Raw genomic sequence first — 25,135 nt, forward strand, 5'->3', positions numbered from 1 at the left:
TCAGTTAACTGGGGCCGAAATTCCGACGGGGGAAATGATAACAATCAGCACTGCTACGATTTATGGAGCATAGAACGAAGTAACAACATGGAGAAAAAAACACCTTCTTAGTCCCGTACGGTAAAACTGGTCGTGACTTTATTGACCAGTTAACGAAGCATATTGACAACTTGAACAATAGATCACCCATGCAACACCTCGCGCTATTATCATCATCATCATCATCATCATCATCATCATCATCAACATTATTATTATTATTATTATTATTATTATTATTATTAAAAAATCGGAAATATTGAAGGATGCACTTTTAATTTTACCTCTAACAGTGCACCTAACACAAGCGTAGAGAGTTCAAACAAACCTCCGGTTTCCAAGCAGTGTAAACGTCTTGCTGCAATATCCGATGATTCTGATTCCGATTAAGAACATTGATCGACGTCAACTTTCTCAGGGTCTTACTGTTTAGTGTCACAATCGAGGGAACTTTTATCCGTTTAAATGCGTAAAATTTACTTTGCAAGCGACAATTTTTAAAATTTTTGTGCGTGCGTCTTTGAACTTGTCATTTGGTAGCTGACAATTGAGATTTCTCAACTGTCATTTCAATGACTTTCTCGTGAAAGCAGTAGTAAATAGTAACAGATTTTTAGAAAACAAAAATATGGATAATAAACAAGTTTAGAAGTATGTTAGCGGCTACATTACAATTGCAAACTGATTTTGATTTGTAGGGGCCATTTTTTCAATTCTGTTTTCCTTCGTCACACCTCCCTCCCATTGATTCAATGCCTCAACCCAACCGAAAAGAGATAACTGTCCATTTTCTATCGGTGCCGATAAAACAAGTATGCTTTGGCATTTAAGTAAAACAGATTGATATAAAACTGGAGACAGTGCGAGATCAGCTACAATTATTTTTCACCTGCTTCCTGGCCATAGAAAAAAAAGTTATTTACCGGCCAAGGTCGGTCCAGATAGGAAAAAAAAATTGTGCCCTGGGTCTCGAGTATGGCCCGAGGATGAAGGCCGAGGGCGCAGTTTTTTTATAACATATAAATTGCCAAAGGATTAGAATTGGGTACAACATTGAGTTAGCCGAGTTTGTCTGTTTTTTTTTTTTAATTTCCCGCAAAACTTGGTTTAAAATAAAATACTTTCCCGATGCTGATGGGGACTAAGCCAATTTGGATAAATCTTACTCTCAGCGAATGATCCTTAATAAAAGCTAATCCGGGATGAATATCACTGTTCTCGTTTAATTAAAATTTTTAAATATACTTTTAAGAGTAGTATTAAGATAAAAAAGTGCTACGTTAACTTAGCTTTCAAGAAGGTTTCTTATACTTTTATTTCTAGACGTCTTGATGACAATAAAATAACTCAACTCCAAGAAACGATGTTCTCAGGACTCATAAGTCTACTAGAGCTGTAAGTTCATTGCTCCACATAAACTGTCACGAAATTATATAGCTACCCCCCTGGTCACTCCACAGAGATTTGTTTGAGTTACTTAATACTGACTCACATTTAATTTGTTTAAATGAAATCTTAACGGTAATTGATAACACTTTGTTGAAGAAACTCGTAATTTGCATGTTTGACACGAGTAATGATTTTCTATCTCTCAAACAGTACGTCTCCGAATTAGAGACCTTTCAGATTATCAAGAATGTCTACTGATTCCGAATAATGCGCAAGACAACTTCACAACTCGAGTTTTTTTTTTTTTTTTTGCTTTTTTTTTGGTTTGTTTTGTTTTAGTTTTAGTGTATGGTCAGAGAATTTTATTGATCAATGCCGCAGGAAGAAGCTTTATTTCTATAAACTGCATGTGGTTATGAAAAAGTTTTCATTCTTCTGTGACAAACGTTTACCATATTTTTAGTATTGTTGATTTCATATTAGTATTGTTATCTTTACCATCACAACTATCATCATATTTATTTATTTATAACAACTTTAGTTGCATATATATACACGGGACGAAAAATTGGATTTGCTGCACATTTGACCTTTGGCAAAGCTTAAGTCAAATCTGGAATCGCTTTTGACTTTACCTTTGACGCACGTCAAACGTACGGTCAAATCCATTACCAATTTGCTTATGCCTTTGACCATGGTAAAGGTCAAGTCAAATTCGTAACAACTTTGACTTCACATTTGACGCGCGTTAAATGTGAAGTCAAATCTGAAGAGGCTTTGTGCGTTCCTTTGTTACTTGACAAAGGCGAAGACAAATACGATAGCATCTTTGACTTCAAGTTTGACTATCGTCAAATGTGAAGTCAAATCTTAACAGGCTTTCCTACTTTGTTGATACTTGCATTGCCAAAGGAAAGACACAAAACCAAGGCAACGCTTTTGGGAGATTAAACGATTCGGCAAATACGGAACACTGACCGTCGTAGAGTGTAAGTTCGCTTTCCTCCTTTACCCCCTCGGTGACATTTCCCCCTTATCCCCTATCACGAACACGTACACATTCAATCTATTGCTTGAAAAACGTCTACCAGTTGCAAAACGTAGCCTGAGTTCACATTCTTGTCGATTTTCGCTTTTCCAAAATTCAATGAGCACTAGTGCCAAAATTCCGTCGACCTCAGCAAAGGAATGCTCCCCCCAACCCTACCTCTCTACAAGGTCCGAAGGAAAGACACTGGGGAGAGGGTTGATTCAAGAACTCCTTTTATGGGATATACAAAAGAGCGGGAAAATGTACCTTCCGAAAAGTTCGTCGGTAGCTTGTTCTACTTGCCGTTTTTCATTCTTTCGATATACTTGGAGCATCTTACTTTTGTGAAAACGTACAGCCGGGTAAAAATTATGTTTTGTGAAAGATAAAGGTCTCAGCCAAGGGATAATGAAGGTATGCAAGACCGGACACTGAACATACAACTCAAAACGGTATCGAAAATTTACTAGAGACAATACAAGCAAGGTCAAAGATAGCGATGGGAACGGGAGAAGCCAGTGGAAAAAAAAAAAAGAAGTTGGGTACGTATGCGTTATGACATTTAGTAGTATTCTATTTGGTTCACCTAACTCAAAAGCCAATCTAAAAATTATTAGTCTTTTTCATTCACTTTTCATCTCACAGTTCACAACAAAGCCGCTATGCTTCATACACGTAAGTCATCCTTTTATAGCGATTATAGCGATTGAAGGATTATCACTTCGTGATTAGTTTCTACTTTTAAATAATGGCAGTAAAAGTGACAGATAATTTCCCAGCACGTTACACTGGATTTCAAAGACAAAGGTAGCGAAACTGGAAAAGAAAAAAAAAAGTCATTTTTTTTTAATGAAACAGTGCACGAATTTCCCGCAACTCTGGCTGTATAGCACAATACAGAGGACTTGCATTGGTGTTCAGAATAAGATAACATCCCAGAACATGTCTAACACCATCTTACATCTTTCTGTAATAGATCTCTGAAAGCTCTCTGTGCCAGATGCCTATTGCAGATCATTAGACTGAAAGTCTCAGAGTATCTGTTTCATTATTGCAGGTTTTATTCCAGCCAATCTTCGAAAGAAATGATTCCCAAGTGCATGGTGAGTCTGCAATGGGTAAAAAAAGTAACAAACCACAAGAGCTTTGTTATAATAAAATGGATCTAATTGCAAATAATCCTTTACTAAGCTTGCTGATCCAAGAAGGAATCAGGAAGATCATAAATTTTCACAATGAAATTTAAGACCATTTCGAATTTATACATCTTATACCTCTTTACCTCTATATATTATTATTTTCTTATGACTTAACTTTCAGGTAAAACCATCATGAATGTTAATATGAAGAAGTTAAATCAAAATGTTTGAGGGAACTCACTTTATCATCTGTACTAGAGAATGTTGTTCACCAAGTGGTGGTGAAGATAAATCTAGGGATCTTGGGTATTTCAGTATCAAAAAACGTTCTGTTTGATTATTAGCTAAAAAATCAAAGTAGCTCAGATTAACCCATTGACGAGTAAAATCGTCTGGCATTAGAGTAAAATACTAAGTCTGACCGGTTTGGGTGTCCAAAGGTTAATTAAATTAATTAATGGGGACATAAGTTTTCAGTGATTGATTAAGGAAGAATAAGTGTGACCCTGTCAATGTCTAATCTAATCCCCATGAAAACATACTGATTTTCACATTTCAAGTGAATGTACATGCAGAATGTACGTCTGATATATAACAAAATAATGAATTAATGACAGACATTTTACCTTTAACTTTAATTTGCAATTCATAAAGCCAGGAACCCCTCAATAGTACAAATTAAGTAGTAAATACAGAAATATTGGAAATATTCAGTACCATGGACAAAGGCAAACATCGTAAGAAGTAAGATTATTCAAAAAATAATTTTACTATTTTTTTAAAACATGGTTGAAAATAATTGTGTTTTTAGGTTAGCCAATTATGTTTCAGGCAGGGGTACATTGAAACTTTGAAGAAGAAAATAGCAGAGATTCAATCACAACACTACTGCCATTGCTTGAGGAGCATCTGCATCTAAGAATGCAAGGCTATTTCTTAATTAAAGCACCCACATTTTTTGCAAACAATAGAGTACATGTCTGCAGTCATCAGTTATTGGCAGCAGTGTGCACCCTAATTAGATTAGTGCATTTGTCTTTTCATGAAGTACAGATGTGCACATGTCATATCACTATGCATTAATAAAGCACTACTTAATATGTGCATGGTATCAACTTTCTGTAGGAGAAATTAAGACCTCTTTTTATTCCCAAAGATGCAACGACAAAAACAGATCTGAGCAGGAATGCAGAACATTATTTTACACATGCCAAGAAAACTACAAAGATGTCATGAGGTAATAGCCATTCTTACAGTACCCCATTCATTACTTACACATGCATGTGTTATATTAACTAAAGAACCACTTACACCTAGCATAAGAAATGAGATACACAATTTGCTTTCCCCATTAAATCCTCTCCCTCCATCTACTAGCAATAAGATAATCATAGGTTGTGCAATTGAATTAAATACTGCACTTCAAGAAAACACCTAGCAGCCAGGTTACTAAAATTAGAGTCCTAGTTAGAAGGCATATACTATTGTTATTAGCACAGTCGTCTTCCCCCTGGGCAATTTGGATTAAAAGGGTTAATTTTGTATAGGTTTTATCTTCAGGGCCTGTTGGTAGAACAAAAAGTTGAAGAAGGGAGATTGTCAGCTAGTAGTGTAAAATGAATGCAAACATGTGTAATATTATATGGGTTTTAGGTGAGCTAAATACTCATTTTCTCAAAACTCCACTTGCGATAGGGTCTGTAAGAAGAAAATCGTTACTAATTCTCTCATGCCTGTAAGGCTGCAGTATTTGCTCTCAAATATTAGAATACATTTTATTTGGTTCCTGCTTTGCCGGGTTCCCTTTGGTGAAGACTTTGAAAACTAAAGAAATTAATACACTGAATTTGTAAAATCAATTTAACTACCCGACATGACAACTGTTAGGTAGAAAACCCCACCCTTTACCCTTGGAAAAGGTTTGCGGTTTACTGATTAAGAATGGCATCATATTGTCCTCGATCCAGCGCTCTAGGGCTTTTTTATACTGACCATCATCAGTATAAATCCACTTAAAATGAGAATTGAATTTCTGATAGTAGCAGCATTAGTTTTAAATGAAATCTTCACAGCTGAGCCGCTAAACGAAAATGATAGATTTGTACTAGCAAAATATTCTGCACTTTTGCGTACAGAATAACTTACCCTTGTTGAAGGGGGGCATCTTGGGTTATTTGCAGCGCAGATTCCTTCCCCAATATTTTCGCAAGGAGCGTTACCAGATGCCACGTTCACTGCGCATAACAAATTTTTCGTTCCACCTCAGGTAGCCCAAGCTTGATATATGTGTATCTGTACTGTACTTTCTTATGCAAGAGCAGAAATATAGGGGTTTGTAAGGGGAAAACGGCTTTTCTCAAAATTTAAAAAGTATTTACGATTTAAAATAAAAACACACCTTACCTCGCTTCAGTCTTCTATTTCTTTGTCTTTGGTACGGTTTCTGGGTCCATTAAGATCGATTTAGGTGGTTTTTAGTTCCTCCTTTTTTCCCTCTCTATAGAAGAGGGACCGAAAACCACCTAAACCGCTCTTAATCGACCCAGAAACTGAAGCAAAGACAAAGAAACACAAGACTGAAGCGAGGGAAACTATTTCTTATTTTAAAACGTAAATTTATACATATATGTTTTTTACTTTTGCGAAAAACCATTGTCCCATACAAATCTTAAAATTCCTACTCGTACATAATATAGTACAGATACACATATATCGAGCTTGCGCTACCTATGATAGGACACAGAACCTTATGGTTTACTGATACTCGATTTGTTTGCGTCTTTTCCTCTGTGTGGTTAAGGAAGGGATTTGCATCATGGAAAATTAGCGCGATTATAGTCCGTTCGATTCCAAAATAGAATCTTTTTAGATCAAAAGAAAGACACTAACATAAGTTACCGTTCCTTTCTTTGTTGTAATAGGGCATCAATATCCTATAAAGATCATACGTAATAGCTCAGAAAGCGCTGGAACCCGTTCCCTGAAAAAAAAAAATGCTGATAAATATCGAACATACAACTTAGCAGGACTTGCCTGGTATGGGCCTTTCAGGATTTAGTGGATCGGGGAAAGGTTTATTAGGTTTATTTTGGGTACCCTGCGGGCTAGTCTTGACCAAAAGGTCGAGGGCTCACAGGCCGGGTTAGTTTTGGTTGACTGTAAACCAATGAATTCTCGACGACCACAGCATCTTCTCTGTTGTGGTTGCTCTGATTAAACAGCGACCAATGATCTTTACTATTCACATAAACGGAGAAAAGACTGATTGAGAATGTCCTGAACTTCCTTCTTGGCCCTAATCTGCCACTCTTTTTTTCGCCGTCGTCGTCTGTTTTTTATATATCTGAAATGCATACAGAGACACTACAAATGCTGGGAAATGTGAGTAAAGTGCAGAAAGGTGGAAATTCAGCATGGTGAAGTTATTTTGCCTTTTCCTTTAATTTCACAGAAAGTGTCTCGATAAAAGAGGCCATTAAAATCAAGCAAGAAATTGTGCTGAAGTCTTAATTCGTAAATGTCATCAGACAACTCCGCGACTGGTGATAGTGGTGATAGCGAAGAGCTTGAAAACGAAGAAGAAAGGAAGAGGAAAAGGAAGTTCATGACAAAGGCTGCCTTGGTGGTCAACCCAGCTCGACATGCTGATGAGATCTTTGGACAGAAAATCGTTGTGTAGAAAATCCGCCTAGGTGGCCTCATAGGACATGATAACAACAACCAGAAAACTTGTCAGAGCGGCGTATTGCCCCGCAAGACGCCCCGCAGTGGGCAATCCGCGTTGTTCCGCAGTGCTTAAAACTTGGTAACATTAGCGTTAAACCAGTATTAGAGATTAAGAGAGTTTGACCAAGGAAACTTGACCGTCATACCGTCCAAAATGGTGTTGATAATCTATTGGAAATCTTTAGTTGACGCACTTGCTGACTATCAACTATTATTAAATTCTCAACCTCGGATAATGCAATTCTCGTGCTCTGATTGGTTCACTCAATCTCGGTTATCAGCTCATATACCTTAGTTTGACCTTATATGGTAAATGATTGCGCTTAGCGTTGCTAAACTAAAACGTTTACGCCAGAAAGCGTAATTTCTTTCGGTATAAAGCAAAAGAAAAACGTTTTTGTGGAAAGTTTGGATCACTTTCGAAGCTTAGGAATACGCTAAAAGTTAAGAAATGCTTTTGTGATGAGCCTGGGTCTGTCTGACCACGAGGTATTACACAACATCGCATCTTCATCAACTTTTTTCGATTTCGCTAGGATTTTCTCGCTTTTTTCGCTCGTATTTCGTACTTCTAAACTTTTGGAGTTTAAGGAATTTAATAAAACAATTATTCCATTCGCGCTTGTTGGATATGAGAGTGGTTATAGCCAACTCGGCGCTACGCACCTCGTTGGCTATTTACCATCTCATATCCAACGCGCGCTCATGGAATAATTGTTAAATAGCCATGCTAATGCATATATAGAGAATGGCCGGTGGTCTTCTATGCACAAATCACCAGTCTTTGGAATACATGTGTTCTGTGCAAAAAATGCAGTAGAATAGCAGCAGAATTTCACTGTTTGTTTAAAGAGGACTTTCTCGGCTTTTGAAGTGGATTTAGCTGACTTCAAAAGTTCACCTAAGAAGCCCATCAGCATTAATACCAGGAATCCTGCCTGATACCTGATACCTGATTGACGTGCTGCTAAACCATTTATTGGGTGACCGATTGTGTGAGTTGGAGAGTTGCATTTTATATTACTCATAAAACAATGGCCGTCTCATTTGAAGAATACCAATTTTTTTGCACCAAGAATATCTATAGTTCGTTGTTGAAGAAGTCTTAACTTCTATCGAGGAAATAGAACAATTGGAACTTACATTTATTTCCCGGCACGTAATAAAAATGGGAAAGCCAAAGTCTGTTCACTTCACACTGTAACCGCAAGACTTTAATCATGCAGAAAAAAATGAAATCAATGATTACAATTGGTGCAAAATCTAGTTAGTATGCTGGTGGCCGTCGATTGAGTGTCTTTTCGGCACAAAGAGTTAAAAATAATTTTGGCGGATTTTCGCATGAAATAGCGTTTACTCGAAGTTTATTTTGTTAATTTCAAGTCGGTGTGGCTAAAGCTGTTTTCCACAATGAACTACAACATAAATATAACTTATTAGCTTGCCTCAAAGTTATAATCGCTGTTTCATGGGAAGTTCCTATTGAACTTGTTGTTTCGGTTTTGACTTGTTGTTGGTGGGTAAGAAAAAAATCAAGATTATATCAGTTTTTTTTTTGAAGTTTTCAGTGGTTCCATTTACCCTGTCACTTCTGTCCACTACTCTTGATATTGTCAGCTACATGATACTTCCAAGAGAGGTGTCATGATTGCTTGTCATAAATTAACTTATTAATTCTACGTGACAGTGATTGTACTTGTTATGCAACAAAGTTGTTGATAACACGGCGCTTGTTGTGCGTGTAGTGTAAATATTACAGGTATAAATAAATTGAAGCCTTGAAAGAAGTGAAGCATGGGAATTGAAAAAAATTAATTCCCATCCTTCGATTTATTTATACCCTTTTACATTTACATTTTGAATGTATACTACCACTTTAAAATGCGCAACAAAATCGATTCCTAGAGATATTACAGAATGTAAGGTGTGAGATTCTTGGTTTTGCCAAGAGTATGAATTCCTTTGAATAAAAAATGAAACAACACAGTTTTTCGTCGTATCTGGATTTCAGTCTGTCTCTCATATGGCATAACACGGGGGTGGATGGCAAATTAATTTGTCTACGGTGGTTTCAGAAATGCCACTCTAAACATATTTCAGACATTTGAAAAAAAAATTTCAATTGAGACTCAAGTACATTTATGATGGACAGTTGTTTGAGTTGAACGGTGTCTTTTACGGCTGGAAAAATTCAGAAGTTTTCGTTCTACCGTCCTGATTAAGGAAAAGTAGTCCAGAGATCTGAGTTTTTAATTCAGAGCTTCAAGCCAACAGCTATAAATATACCCCAAGACATCTTTGGCTACATCTTTGCTAAATCTTTGACTTGAATCTCAAACGTGTTTGACTACACCTTTGTCAAATCTTTAACCTGAATCTCAGACATATTTGACCACGCCCTTGTCAAACCTTTGAACTGAATCTCAGACATCTTTGACAACACTTTTGCCAAGTCTTTGAATTGAAGCTGAGACATCTTTGACTACACCTTTGAGAGGGTAACAAAGGGTTGTCAAATAACACCTTTGGCGCTTGTCAAAGGTTGGGTGTAAAACTGTAGTAAAAACGGCCTTTACCACCTGACACCCCCCTGCAAAGGCAACCGCAAAGATAATATTTGACGCGCGTCAGAGGCATGTAAAGCTGTAACAAACGCAGTCTTTATCGCGCCTTTGACAAGACATTTGACGCTATATAAATCCAATTTTTCGTCCCGTGATACAACTGGAAGAATGTATAAGTACATGCAAATAGGGTGACAACAGGGAAGAACTTAACCTTCATATAAAGCTGACCCCCAAAAGAAAAAAAAAATATATATATATATATATATAGCCATCGTGGCGTCTCAAAATTGAGCGGGCTTGCCGTCAAAGCCTGCTTTGCCAAACAGCCCAGGGACAGTTCTAGCTCTGAGTTGTGTGTCAAAAGAACAGGGCGGGGGGGGGGATGTTGCTTTTTGACTTTAACTGCAGTTAGAGTTTGTGGCCTTGTTAAGTGAGACTTTACAGTGTAGCATGCCTTCATTGGCAATTTTCCCTGCACCAGTGTAGGCCGCAATGATAGTTTGCTTTTGATCACCAATTACACTGAGCCCACACTGTGGTGTGGGTGGGTGATTGGCAGTTGTCTGACCAAAGCATAGGGGTGGGGAGGGTAGTTTTTCTTTAAGTTTGTGACGGCAGCAGAATTGGCTTGTTTTCACAATTTCTGCAGCCACCTTTTGACAAATTCAGTTAGAAATTAATAGTTATCTGTGCGTTTCTCTCCAGAATGGCATTCTGTGAGCCAGGCTGAGTAAATCGAGTGTCATCAGCCGATTTTTAACTGAATTTCAGGCGTTTGGCCCTTGATATCTGAGCGAATTCGCTAAAAGGTAGCTGCTGGAGTTTTCGCTTGAGCACGGTCGTATTCAAGCCATGGTGGCCTCTCAAAATTGAGGGGCTTGCCGTCAAGAACTGCTTTGCCAAACAGCCCAGGGACAGTTCTAGCCCTGAGTTGTGTGTGAAAAGCACAGGGCGAGGAAGGTTGATATATATATATATATATATATATATATATCTAGCTGATCTTATGAAAACCGGGTCCTTCCCACGTATCTTAATTTGTCTTTAAATTAGACTAGAATAGATGGGACGGTTATATTTTGTCAGTAACTAGACTCTAACCTTTCCATTGACAACATCTTTTAATTTAAGAAGTCAGAGTCATTGTCATTTGGCAAGTTGTGACTTGGACCTGGAAATTTAAACAAAAAATGTATATGTGTGAGAAAAAGGCTAATATCATCAGCCATTAAGGCAGTTAAGGCCATTAATATGTCTGCTATATTTCGAACTAATCTTTCAAACATCACTAAGGTGACTTCAGAAGAAGTAATATTTAATATCTCATGGAAGCCTTACCCAACACGTGGAGATTTACTTTCCTCACCCTCCCATAGAGAGGTCTAGTGAGTTGTTTTGGCTATGGACTAACACCTCACACTTGTTAGAGTTGCATGCGACAAGCCATGACGCAGCCCCCCCTAGGAATTTAAAGCTCACCGTCAGTGCAACTGCTGCCAAAGGCAGCAGTTGCACTTTGGATTTTGCAGCCAAGTTTGACCTTGTTTTCAAAACTTCAGCTATATATCTCACATAAATCAGACATCTTGTTTTAGCATTGGATATCTTTAACTGTTTTTCAGACCCTATAGGTCATCATTTACTTTCCTCACCCTCCCATCGATAGTTCTAGTGAGTTGTTTTGGCTATGGACTAACACCTCACACTTGTTAGACTTGCATGCGACAAGCCATGACGCAGCCCCCCCTAGGAATTTAAAGCTCACCGTCAGTGCAACTGCTGCCAAAGGCAGCAGTTGCACTTTGGATTTTGCAGCCAAGTTTGACCTTGTTTTCAAAACTTCAGCTATATATCTCACATAAGTCAGACATCTTGTTTTAGCATTGGATATCTTTAACTGTTTTTCAGACCCTATAGGTCATCATTTACTTTCCTCACCCTCCCATAGATAGGTCTAGTGAGTTGTTTTGGCTATGGACTAACACCTCACACTTGTTAGACTTGCATGCGACAAGCCATGACGCAGCCGCCTCTGAGAATTTTAAGCTCGCCGGCAGTGCCGCTGCTGCCAAAGGCAGCAGTTGCACTTTGGATTTTGCAGCCAAGTTTGACCTTGTTTTCAAAACTTCAGCTATATATCTCACATAAATCAGACATCTTGTTTTAGCATTGGATATATTTTTAACTGAAATCAATTTTCTCACATAAATTCAAGAAATTATGAAACAATGCTCATATTTCTGTTGCCTATGCTGCCAAATTTTACTTCCAAACACTGACGTTATTTGTCAAACCAAAGTGCTGGCATTTCCTCAAATCATCTAGCTGATCTTATGAAAACCGGGTCCTTCCCACGTATCTTAATTTGTCTTTAAATTAGACTAGAATAGATGGGACGGTTATATTTTGTCAGTAACTAGACTCTAACCTTTCCATTGACAACATCTTTTAATTTAAGAAGTCAGAGTCATTGTCATTTGGCAAGTTGTGACTTGGACCTGGAAATTTAAACAAAAAATGTATATGTGTGAGAAAAAGGCTAATATCATCAGCCATTAAGGCAGTTAAGGCCATTAATATGTCTGCTATATTTCGAACTAATCTTTCAAACATCACTAAGGTGACTTCAGAAGAAGTAATATTTAATATCTCATGGAAGCCTTACCCAACACGTGGAGATTTACTTTCCTCACCCTCCCATAGAGAGGTCTAGTGAGTTGTTTTGGCTATGGACTAACACCTCACACTTGTTAGACTTGCATGCGACAAGTCATGACGCAGCCCCCTCTAGGAATTTAAAGCTCACCGTCAGTGCAACTGCTGCCAAAGGCAACAGTTGCACTTTGGATTTTGCAGCCAAGTTTGACCTTGTTTTCACAACTTGCGCTATATATCTCACATAAATCAGACATCTTGTTTTAGCATTGGATATCTTTAGCTGGTTTTCAGACCCTATAGGTCATCATTTACTTTCCTCACCCTCCCATAGATAGGTCTAGTGAGTTGTTTTGGCTATGGACTACCACCTCACACTGGTTAGAGTTGCATGCGACAAGCCATGACGCAGCCCCCCCTAGGAATTTAAAGCTCACCGTCAGTGCAACTGCTGCCAAAGGCAGCAGTTGCACTTTGGATTTTGCAGCCAAGTTTGACCTTGTTTTCAAAACTTCAGCTATATATCTCACATAAATCAGACATCTTGTTTTAGCATTGGATATCTTTAACTGTTTTTCAGACCCTATAGGTCATCATTTACTTTCCTCACCCTCCCATAGATAGGTCTAGTGAGTTGTTTTGGCTATGGACTAACACCTCACACTTGTTAGACTTGCATGCGACAAGCCATGACGCAGCCCCCCCTAGGAATTTAAAGCTCACCGTCAGTGCAACTGCTGCCAAAGGCAGCAGTTGCACTTTGGATTTTGCAGCCAAGTTTGACCTTGTTTTCAAAACTTGAGCTATATATCTCACATAAATCAGACATCTTGTTTTAGCATTGGATATATTTTTAACTGAAATCAATTTTCTCACATTAATTGAAGAAATTATGAAACAATGCTCATATTTCTGTTGCCTATGCTGCCAAATTTTACTTCCAAACACTGACGTTATTTGTCAAACCAAAGTGCTGGCATTTCCTCAAATCATCTAGCTGATCTTATGAAAACCGGGTCCTTCCCACGTATCTTAATTTGTCTTTAAATTAGACTAGAATAGATGGGACGGTTATATTTTGTCAGTAACTAGACTCTAACCTTTCCATTGACAACATCTTTTAATTTAAGAAGTCAGAGTCATTGTCATTTGGCAAGTTGTGACTTGGACCTGGAAATTTAAAACAAAAAAATGTATATGTGTGAGAAAAGGCTAATATCATCAGCCATTAAGGCAGTTAAGGCCATTAATATGTCTGCTATATTTCGAACTAATCTTTTAAACATCACTAAGGTGACTTCAGAAGAAGTAACATTTAATATCTCATGGAAGCCTTACCCAACACGTGGAGATTTACTTTCCTCACCCTCCCATAGAGAGGTCTAGTGAGTTGTTTTGGCTATGGACTAACACCTCACACTTGTTAGACTTGCATGCGACAAGCCATGACGCAGCCCCCCCTAGGAATTTAAAGCTCCCCGTCAGTGCAACTGCTGCCAAAGGCAGCAGTTGCACTTTGGATTTTGCAGCCAAGTTTGACCTTGTTTTCAAAACTTCAGCTATATATCTCACATAAATCAGACATCTTGTTTTAGCATTGGATATATTTTTAACTGAAATCAATTTTCTCACATAAATTCAAGAAATTATGAAACAATGCTCATATTTCTGTTGCCTATGCTGCCAAATTTTACTTCCAAACACTGACGTTATTTGTCAAACCAAAGTGCTGGCATTTCCTCAAATCATCTAGCTGATCTTATGAAAACCGGGTCCTTCCCACGTATCTTAATTTGTCTTTAAATTAGACTAGAATAGATGGGACGGTTATATTTTGTCAGTAACTAGACTCTAACCTTTCCATTGACAACATCTTTTAATTTAAGAAGTCAGAGTCATTGTCATTTGGCAAGTTGTGACTTGGACCTGGAAATTTAAACAAAAAAATGTATATGTGTGAGAAAAAGGCTAATATCATCAGCCATTAAGGCAGTTAAGGCCATTAATATGTCTGCTATATTTCGAACTAATCTTTCAAACATCACTAAGGTGACTTCAGAAGAAGTAATATTTAATATCTCATGGAAGCCTTACCCAACACGTGGAGATTTACTTTCCTCACCCTCCCATAGAGAGGTCTAGTGAGTTGTTTTGGCTATGGACTAACACCTCACACTTGTTAGACTTGCATGCGACAAGCCATGACGCAGCCCCCCTAGGAATTTAAAGCTCACCGTCAGTGCAACTGCTGCCAAAGGCAGCAGTTGCACTTTGGATTTTGCAGCCAAGTTTGACCTTGTTTTCAAAACTTCAGCTATATATCTCACATAAATCAGACATCTTGTTTTAGCATTGGATATCTTTAACTGTTTTTCAGACCCTATAGGTCATCATTTACTTTCCTCACCCTCCCATAGATAGGTCTAGTGAGTTGTTTTGGCTATGGACTAACACCTCACACTTGTTAGAGTTGCATGCGACAAGCCATGACGCAGCCCCCCCTAGGAATTTAAAGCTCACCGTCAGTGCAACTGCTGCCAAAGGCAGCAGTTGCACTTTGGATTTTGCAGCCAAGTTTGACCTTGTTTTCAAAACTTCAGCTATATATCTCACATAAATCAGACATCTTGTTTTAGCATTGGATATCTTTAACTGTTTTTCAGACCCTATAGGTCATCATTTACTTTCCTCACCCTCCCATAGAGAGGTCTAGTGAGTTGTTTTGGCTATGGACTAACACCTCACACTTGTTAGACTTGCATGCGACAAGCCATGACGCAGCCCCCCCTAGGAATTTAAAGCTCACCGTCAGTGCAACTGCTGCCAAAGGCAGCAGTTGCACTTTGGATTTTGCAGCCAAGTTTGACCTTGTTTTCAAAACTTCAGCTATATATCTCACATAAATCAGACATCTTGTTTTAGCATTGGATATATTTTTAACTGAAATCAATTTTCTCACATAAATTCAAGAAATTATGAAACAATGCTCATATTTCTGTTGCCTATGCTGCCAAATTTTACTTCCAAACACTGACGTTATTTGTCAAACCAAAGTGCTGGCATTTCCTCAAATCATCTAGCTGATCTTATGAAAACCGGGTCCTTCCCACGTATCTTAATTTGTCTTTAAATTAGACTAGAATAGATGGGACGGTTATATTTTGTCAGTAACTAGACTCTAACCTTTCCATTGACAACATCTTTTAATTTAAGAAGTCAGAGTCATTGTCATTTGGCAAGTTGTGACTTGGACCTGGAAATTTAAACAAAAAAATGTATATGTGTGAGAAAAAGGCTAATATCATCAGCCATTAAGGCAGTTAAGGCCATTAATATGTCTGCTATATTTCGAACTAATCTTTCAAACATCACTAAGGTGACTTCAGAAGAAGTAATATTTAATATCTCATGGAAGCCTTACCCAACACGTGGAGATTTACTTTCCTCACCCTCCCATAGAGAGGTCTAGTGAGTTGTTTTGGCTATGGACTAACACCTCACACTTGTTAGACTTGCATGCGACAAGCCATGACGCAGCCCCCCCTAGGAATTTAAAGCTCACCGTCAGTGCAACTGCTGCCAAAGGCAGCAGTTGCACTTTGGATTTTGCAGCCAAGTTTGACCTTGTTTTCAAAACTTCAGCTATATATCTCACATAAATCAGACATCTTGTTTTAGCATTGGATATCTTTAACTGTTTTTCAGACCCTATAGGTCATCATTTACTTTCCTCACCCTCCCATAGATAGGTCTAGTGAGTTGTTTTGGCTATGGACTAACACCTCACACTTGTTAGAGTTGCATGCGACAAGCCATGACGCAGCCCCCCCTAGGAATTTAAAGCTCACCGTCAGTGCAACTGCTGCCAAAGGCAGCAGTTGCACTTTGGATTTTGCAGCCAAGTTTGACCTTGTTTTCAAAACTTCAGCTATATATCTCACATAAATCAGACATCTTGTTTTAGCATTGGATATCTTTAACTGTTTTTCAGACCCTATAGGTCATCATTTACTTTCCTCACCCTCCCATAGATAGGTCTAGTGAGTTGTTTTGGCTCTGGACTAACACCTCCCCCTTGTTCGAGTTGCACGCGACCAGCCATGACGCAGCCCCCCTTAGGAATATAATGATCAGCGTCTGTGCTTGTGCTGCCAATTGATGCAGTCGCACATTGGATTTTGCAGCCAAGTTTGACCTTGTTTTCAAAACTTCAGCTATATATCTCACATAAGTCAGACATCTTGATTTAGCATAGGATATCTTTAACAGTTTTTCAGACCCTATAGGTCATCATTCACTTGCCTCCACATCCGATTGTTTGTTCTAGTGAGTTGTTTTGGCTATGGACTAACACCTCACACTTGTTAGACTTGCATGCGACAAGCCATGACGCAGCCCCCCCTAGGAATTTAAAGCTCACCGTCAGTGCAACTGCTGCAAAAGGCAGCAGTTGCACTTTGGATTTTGCAGCCAAGTTTGACCTTGTTTTCAAAACTTCAGCTATATATCTCACATAAATCAGACATCTTGTTTTAGCATTGGATATATTTTTAACTGAAATCAATTTTCTCACATAAATTCAAGAAATTATGAAACAATGCTCATATTTCTGTTGCCTATGCTGCCAAATTTTACTTCCAAACACTGACGTTATTTGTCAAAAGAAAGTGCTGGCATTTCCTCAAATCATTTAGCTGATCTTATGAAAACCGGGTCCTTCCCACGTATCTTAATTTGTCTTTAAATTAGACTAGAATTGATGGGACGGTTATATTTTGTCAGTAACTAGACTCTAACCTTTCCATTGACAACATCTTTTAATTTAGAAGTCAGAGTCATTGTCATTTGGCAAGTTGTGACTTGGACCTGGAAATTTAAACAAAAAAATGTATATGTGTGAGAAAAAGGCTAATATCATCAGCCATTAAGGCAGTTAAGGCCATTAATATGTCTGCTATATTTCGAACTAATCTTTTAAACATCACTAAGATGACTTCAGAAGAAGTAATATTTAATATCTCATGGAAGCCTTACCCAACACGTGGAGATTTACTTTCCTCACCCTCCCATAGAGAGGTCTAGTGAGTTGTTTTGGCTATGGACTAACACCTCACACTTGTTAGACTTGCATGCGACAAGCCATGACGCAGCCCCCCCTAGGAATTTAAAGCTCACCGTCAGTGCAACTGCTGCCAAAGGCAGCAGTTGCACTTTGGATTTTGCAGCCAAGTTTGACCTTGTTTTCAAAACTTCAGCTATATATCTCACATAAATCAGACATCTTGTTTTAGCATTGGATATCTTTAACTGTTTTTCAGACCCTATAGGTCATCATTTACTGTCCTCACCCTCCCATAGAGAGGTCTAGTGAGTTGTTTTGGCTATGGACTAACACCTCACACTTGTTAGACTTGCATGCGACAAGCCATGACGCAGCCCCCCCTAGGAATTTAAAGCTCACCGTCAGTGCAACTGCTGCCAAAGGCAGCAGTTGCACTTTGGATTTTGCAGCCAAGTTTGACCTTGTTTTCAAAACTTCAGCTATATTTCTCACATAAATCAGACATCTTGTTTTAGCATTGGATATCTTTAACTGTTTTTCAGACCCTATAGGTCATCATTTACTTTCCTCACCCTCCCATAGAGAGGTCTAATGAGTTGTTTTGGTTATGAACTAACACCTCACACTTGTTAGACTTGCATGCGACAAGCCATGACGCAGCCATCCTAGGAATTTAAAGGTCACCGTCAGTGCAACTGCTGCCAAAGGCAGCAGTTGCACTTTGGATTTTGCAGCCAAGTTTGACCTTGTTTTCAAAACTTCAGCTATATATCTCACATAAATCAGACATCTTGTTTTAGCATTGGATATATTTTTAACTGAAATCAATTTTCTCACATAAATTCAAGAAATTATGAAACAATGCTCATATTTCTGTTGCCTATGCTGCCAAATTTTACTTCCAAACACTGACGTTATTTGTCAAACCAAAGTGCTGGCATTTCCTCAAATCATCTAGCTGATCTTATGAAAACCGGGTCCTTCCCACGTATCTTAATTTGTCTTTAAATTAGACTAGAATAGATGGGACGGTTATATTTTGTCAGTAACTAGACTCTAACCTTTCCATTGACAGCATCTTTTAATTTAAGAAGTCAGAGTCATTGTCATTTGGCAAGTTGTGACTTGGACCTGGAAATTTAAACAAAAAAATGTATATGTGTGAGAAAAAGGCTAATATCATCAGCCATTAAGGCAGTTAAGGCCATTAATATGTCTGCTATATTTCGAACTAATCTTTCAAACATCACTAAGGTGACTTCAGAAGAAGTAATATTTAATATCTCATGGAAGCCTTACCCAACACGTGGAGATTTACTTTCCTCACCCTCCCATAGAGAGTTCTAGTGAGTTGTTTTGGCTATGGACTAACACCTCACACTTGTTAGAGTTGCATGCGACAAGCCATGACGCAGCCCCCCCTAGGAATTTAAAGCTCCCCGTCAGTGCAACTGCTGCCAAAGGCAGCAGTTGCACTTTGGATTTTGCAGCCAAGTTTGACCTTGTTTTCAAAACTTCAGCTATATATCTCACATAAATCAGACATCTTGTTTTAGCATTGGATATATTTTTAACTGAAATCAATTTTCTCACATAAATTCAAGAAATTATGAAACAATGCTGATATTTCTGTTGCCTATGCTGCCAAATTTTACTTCCAAACACTGACGTTATTTGTCAAACCAAAGTGCTGGCATTTCCTCAAATCATCTAGCTGATCTTATGAAAACCGGGTCCTTCCCACGTATCTTAATTTGTCTTTAAATTAGACTAGAATAGATGGGACGGTTATTTTGTCAGTAACTAGACTCTAACCTTTCCATAGACAACATCTTTTAATTTAAGAAGTCAGAGTCATTGTCATTTGGCAAGTTGTGACTTGGACCTGGAAATTTAAACAAAAAAATGTATATGTGTGAGAAAAAGGCTAATATCATCAGCCATTAAGGCAGTTAAGGCCATTAATATGTCTGCTATATTTCGAACTAATCTTTCAAACATCACTAAGGTGACTTCAGAAGAAGTAATATTTAATATCTCATGGAAGCCTTACCCAACACGTTGAGATTTACTTTCCTCACCCTCCCATAGAGAGGTCTAGTGAGTTGTTTTGGCTATGGACTAACACCACAAACTTGTTAGAGTTGCATGCGACAAGCCATGACGCAGCCCCCCCTAGGAATTTAAAGCTCACCGTCAGTGCAACTGCTGCCAAAGGCAGCAGTTGCACTTTGGATTTTGCAGCCAAGTTTGACCTTGTTTTCAAAACTTCAGCTATATATCTCACATAAATCAGACATCTTGTTTTAGCATTGGATATATTTTTAACTGAAATCAATTTTCTCACATAAATTCAAGAAATTATGAAACAATGCTCATATTTCTGTTGCCTATGCTGCCAAATTTTACTTCCAAACACTGACGTTATTTGTCAAACCAAAGTGCTGGCATTTCCTCAAATCATCTAGCTGATCTTATGAAAACCGGGTCCTTCCCACGTATCTTAATTTGTCTTTAAATTAGACTAGAATAGATGGGACGGTTATATTTTGTCAGTAACTAGACTCTAACCTTTCCATTGACAACATCTTTTAATTTAAGAAGTCAGAGTCATTGTCATTTGGCAAGTTGTGACTTGGACCTGGAAATTTAAACAAAAAAATGTATATGTGTGAGAAAAAGGCTAATATCATCAGCCATTAAGGCAGTTAAGGCCATTAATATGTCTGCTATATTTCGAACTAATCTTTCAAACATCACTAAGGTGACTTCAGAAGAAGTAATATTTAATATCTCATGGAAGCCTTACCCAACACGTGGAGATTTACTTTCCTCACCCTCCCATAGAGAGGTCTAGTGAGTTGTTTTGGCTATGGACTAACACCTCACACTTGTTAGACTTGCATGCGACAAGCCATGACGCAGCCCCCCCTAGGAATTTAAAGCTCACCGTCAGTGCAACTGCTGCCAAAGGCAGCAGTTGCACTTTGGATTTTGCAGCCAAGTTTGACCTTGTTTTCAAAACTTCAGCTATATATCTCACATAAATCAGACATCTTGTTTTAGCATTGGATATCTTTAACTGTTTTTCAGACCCTATAGGTCATCATTTACTTTCCTCACCCTCCCATAGAGAGGTCTAGTGAGTTGTTTTGGCTATGGACTAACACCTCACACTTGTTAGACTTGCATGCGACAAGCCATGACGCAGCCCCCCCTAGGAATTTAAAGCTCACCGTCAGTGCAACTGCTGCCAAAGGCAGCAGTTGCACTTTGGATTTTGCAGCCAAGTTTGACCTTGTTTTCAAAACTTCAGCTATATATCTCACATAAATCAGACATCTTGTTTTAGCATTGGATATATTTTTAACTGAAATCAATTTTCTCACATAAATTCAAGAAATTATGAAACAATGCTCATATTTCTGTTGCCTATGCTGCCAAATTTTACTTCCAAACACTGACGTTATTTGTCAAACCAAAGTGCTGGCATTTCCTCAAATCATCTAGCTGATCTTATGAAAACCGGGTCCTTCCCACGTATCTTAATTTGTCTTTAAATTAGACTAGAATAGATGGGACGGTTATATTTTGTCAGTAACTAGACTCTAACCTTTCCATTGACAACATCTTTTAATTTAAGAAGTCAGAGTCATTGTCATTTGGCAAGTTGTGACTTGGACCTGGAAATTTAAACAAAAAAATGTATATGTGTGCGAAAAAGGCTAAAATCATCAGCCATTAAGGCAGTTAAGGCCATTAATATGTCTGCTATATTTCGAACTAATCTTTTAAACATCACTAAGGTGACTTCAGAAGAAGTAATATTTAATATCTCATGGAAGCCTTACCCAACACGTGGAGATTTACTTTCCTCACCCTCCCATAGATAGGTCTAGTGAGTTGTTTTGGCTATGGACTAACACCTCACACTTGTTAGAGTTGCATGCGACAAGCCATGACGCAGCCCCCCCTAGGAATTTAAAGCTCACCGTCAGTGCAACTGCTGCCAAAGGCAGCAGTTGCACTTTGGATTTTGCAGCCAAGTTTGACCTTGTTTTCAAAACTTCAGCTATATATCTCACATAAATCAGACATCTTGTTTTAGCATTGGATATCTTTAACTGTTTTTCAGACCCTATAGGTCATCATTTACTTTCCTCACCCTCCATAGATAGGTCTAGTGAGTTGTTTTGGCTATGGACTAACACCTCACACTTGTTAGACTTGCATGCGACAAGCCATGACGCAGCCCCCCCTAGGAATTTAAAGCTCACCGTCAGTGCAACTGCTGCCAAAGGCAGCAGTTGCACTTTGGATTTTGCAGCCAAGTTTGACCTTGTTTTCAAAACTTCAGCTATATATCTCACATAAATCAGACATCTTGTTTTAGCATTGGATATATTTTTAACTGAAATCAATTTTCTCACATAAATTCAAGAAATTATGAAACAATGCTCATATTTCTGTTGCCTATGCTGCCAAATTTTACTTCCAAACACTGACGTTATTTGTCAAACCAAAGTGCTGGCATTTCCTCAAATCATCTAGCTGATCTTATGAAAACCGGGTCCTTCCCACGTATCTTAATTTGTCTTTAAATTAGACTAGAATAGATGGGACGGTTATATTTTGTCAGTAACTAGACTCTAACCTTTCCATTGACAACATCTTTTAATTTAAGAAGTCAGAGTCATTGTCATTTGGCAAGTTGTGACTTGGACCTGGAAATTTAAACAAAAAAATGTATATGTGTGAGAAAAAGGCTAATATCATCAGCCATTAAGGCAGTTAAGGCCATTAATATGTCTGCTATATTTCGAACTAATCTTTCAAACATCACTAAGGTGACTTCAGAAGAAGTAATATTTAATATCTCATGGAAGCCTTACCCAACACGTGGAGATTTACTTTCCTCACCCTCCCATAGAGAGGTCTAGTGAGTTGTTTTGGCTATGGACTAACACCTCACACTTGTTAGAGTTGCATGCGACAAGCCATGACGCAGCCCCCCCTAGGAATTTAAAGCTCACCGTCAGTGCAACTGCTGCCAAAGGCAGCAGTTGCACTTTGGATTTTGCAGCCAAGTTTGACCTTGTTTTCAAAACTTCAGCTATATATCTCACATAAATCAGACATCTTGTTTTAGCATTGGATATCTTTAACTGTTTTTCAGACCCTATAGGTCATCATTTACTTTCCTCACCCTCTAATAGATAGGTCTAGTGAGTTGTTTTGGCTATGGACTAACACCTCACACTTGTTAGACTTGCATGCGACAAGCCATGACGCAGCCCCCCCTAGGAATTTAAAGCTCACCGTCAGTGCAACTGCTGCCAAAGGCAGCAGTTGCACTTTGGATTTTGCAGCCAAGTTTGACCTTGTTTTCAAAACTTCAGCTATATATCTCACATAAATCAGACATCTTGTTTTAGCATTGGATATCTTTAACTGTTTTTCAGACCCTATAGGTCATCATTTACTTTCCTCACCCTCCCATAGAGAGGTCTAGTGAGTTGTTTTGGCTATGGACTAACACCTCACACTTGTTAGACTTGCATGCGACAAGCCATGACGCAGCCCCCCCTAGGAATTTAAAGCTCACCGTCAGTGCAACTGCTGCCAAAGGCAGCAGTTGCACTTTGGATTTTGCAGCCAAGTTTGACCTTGTTTTCAAAACTTCAGCTATATATCTCACATAAATCAGACATCTTGTTTTAGCATTGGATATATTTTTAACTGAAATCAATTTTCTCACATAAATTCAAGAAATTATGAAACAATGCTCATATTTCTGTTGCCTATGCTGCCAAATTTTACTTCCAAACACTGACGTTATTTGTCAAACCAAAGTGCTGGCATTTCCTCAAATCATCTAGCTGATCTTATGAAAACCGGGTCCTTCCCACGTATCTTAATTTGTCTTTAAATTAGACTAGAATAGATGGGACGGTTATATTTTGTCAGTAACTAGACTCTAACCTTTCCATTGACAACATCTTTTAATTTAAGAAGTCAGAGTCATTGTCATTTGGCAAGTTGTGACTTGGACCTGGAAATTTAAACAAAAAAATGTATATGTGTGAGAAAAAGGCTAATATCATCAGCCATTAAGGCAGTTAAGGCCATTAATATGTCTGCTATATTTCGAACTAATCTTTCAAACATCACTAAGGTGACTTCAGAAGAAGTAATATTTAATATCTCATGGAAGCCTTACCCAACACGTGGAGATTTACTTTCCTCACCCTCCCATAGAGAGGTCTAGTGAGTTGTTTTGGCTATGGACTAACACCTCACACTTGTTAGACTTGCATGCGACAAGCCATGACGCAGCCCCCCTAGGAATTTAAAGCTCACCGTCAGTGCAACTGCTGCCAAAGGCAGCAGTTGCACTTTGGATTTTGCAGCCAAGTTTGACCTTGTTTTCAAAACTTCAGCTATATATCTCACATAAATCAGACATCTTGTTTTAGCATTGGATATCTTTAACTGTTTTTCAGACCCTATAGGTCATCATTTACTTTCCTCACCCTCCCATAGATAGGTCTAGTGAGTTGTTTTGGCTATGGACTAACACCTCACACTTGTTAGACTTGCATGCGACAAGCCATGACGCAGCCCCCCCTAGGAATTTAAAGCTCACCGTCAGTGCAACTGCTGCCAAAGGCAGCAGTTGCACTTTGGATTTTGCAGCCAAGTTTGACCTTGTTTTCAAAACTTCAGCTATATATCTCACATAACTCAGACATCTTGTTTTAGCATTGGATATCTTTAACTGTTTTTCAGACCCTATAGGTCATCATTTACTTTCCTCACCCTCCCATAGATAGGTCTAGTGAGTTGTTTTGGCTATGGACTAACACCTCACACTTGTTAGACTTGCATGCGACAAGCCATGACGCAGCCCCCCCTAGGAATTTAAAGCTCACCGTCAGTGCAACTGCTGCCAAAGGCAGCAGTTGCACTTTGGATTTTGCAGCCAAGTTTGACCTTGTTTTCAAAACTTCAGCTATATATCTCACATAAATCAGACATCTTGTTTTAGCATTGGATATCTTTAACTGTTTTTCAGACCCTATAGGTCATCATTTACTTTCCTCACCCTGCCATAGTTTGGTCTAGTGAGTTGTTTTGGCTATGGACTAACACCTCACACTTGTTAGACTTGCATGCGACAAGCCATGACGCAGCCCCCCTAGGAATTTAAAGCTCACCGTCAGTGCAACTGCTGCCAAAGGCAGCAGTTGCACTTTGGATTTTGCAGCCAAGTTTGACCTTGTTTTCAAAACTTCAGCTATATATCTCACATAAATCAGACATCTTGTTTTAGCATTGGATATATTTTTAACTGAAATCAATTTTCTCACATAAGTTCAAGAAATATGAAACAATGCTCATATTTCTGTTGCCTATGCTGCCAAATTTTACTTCCAAACACTGCCGTTATTTGTCAAACCAAAGTGCTGGCATTTCCTCAAATCATCTAGCTGATCTTATGAAAACCGGGTCCTTCCCACGTATCTTA

The 25,135-nt window shown here is 38.5% G+C and overlaps 1 long non-coding RNA gene across 1 annotated transcript; it reads left to right on the top strand.

Moving 5' to 3' along the window:
- The first annotated feature begins 3,526 nt into the window (after positions 1-3,526).
- LOC138048926 (uncharacterized) lies at positions 3,527-7,215 on the top strand. The gene is made up of 3 exons (XR_011132256.1): positions 3,527-3,561; positions 4,754-4,834; positions 7,049-7,215. It is a non-coding gene; the product is annotated as an uncharacterized lncRNA (long non-coding RNA).
- The last annotated feature ends 17,920 nt before the right edge of the window (positions 7,216-25,135 follow it).

This window comes from Montipora capricornis, chromosome 5 (genome assembly GCF_036669925.1).
Source record: "Montipora capricornis isolate CH-2021 chromosome 5, ASM3666992v2, whole genome shotgun sequence".
Lineage (NCBI taxonomy): Eukaryota > Metazoa > Cnidaria > Anthozoa > Scleractinia > Acroporidae > Montipora > Montipora capricornis.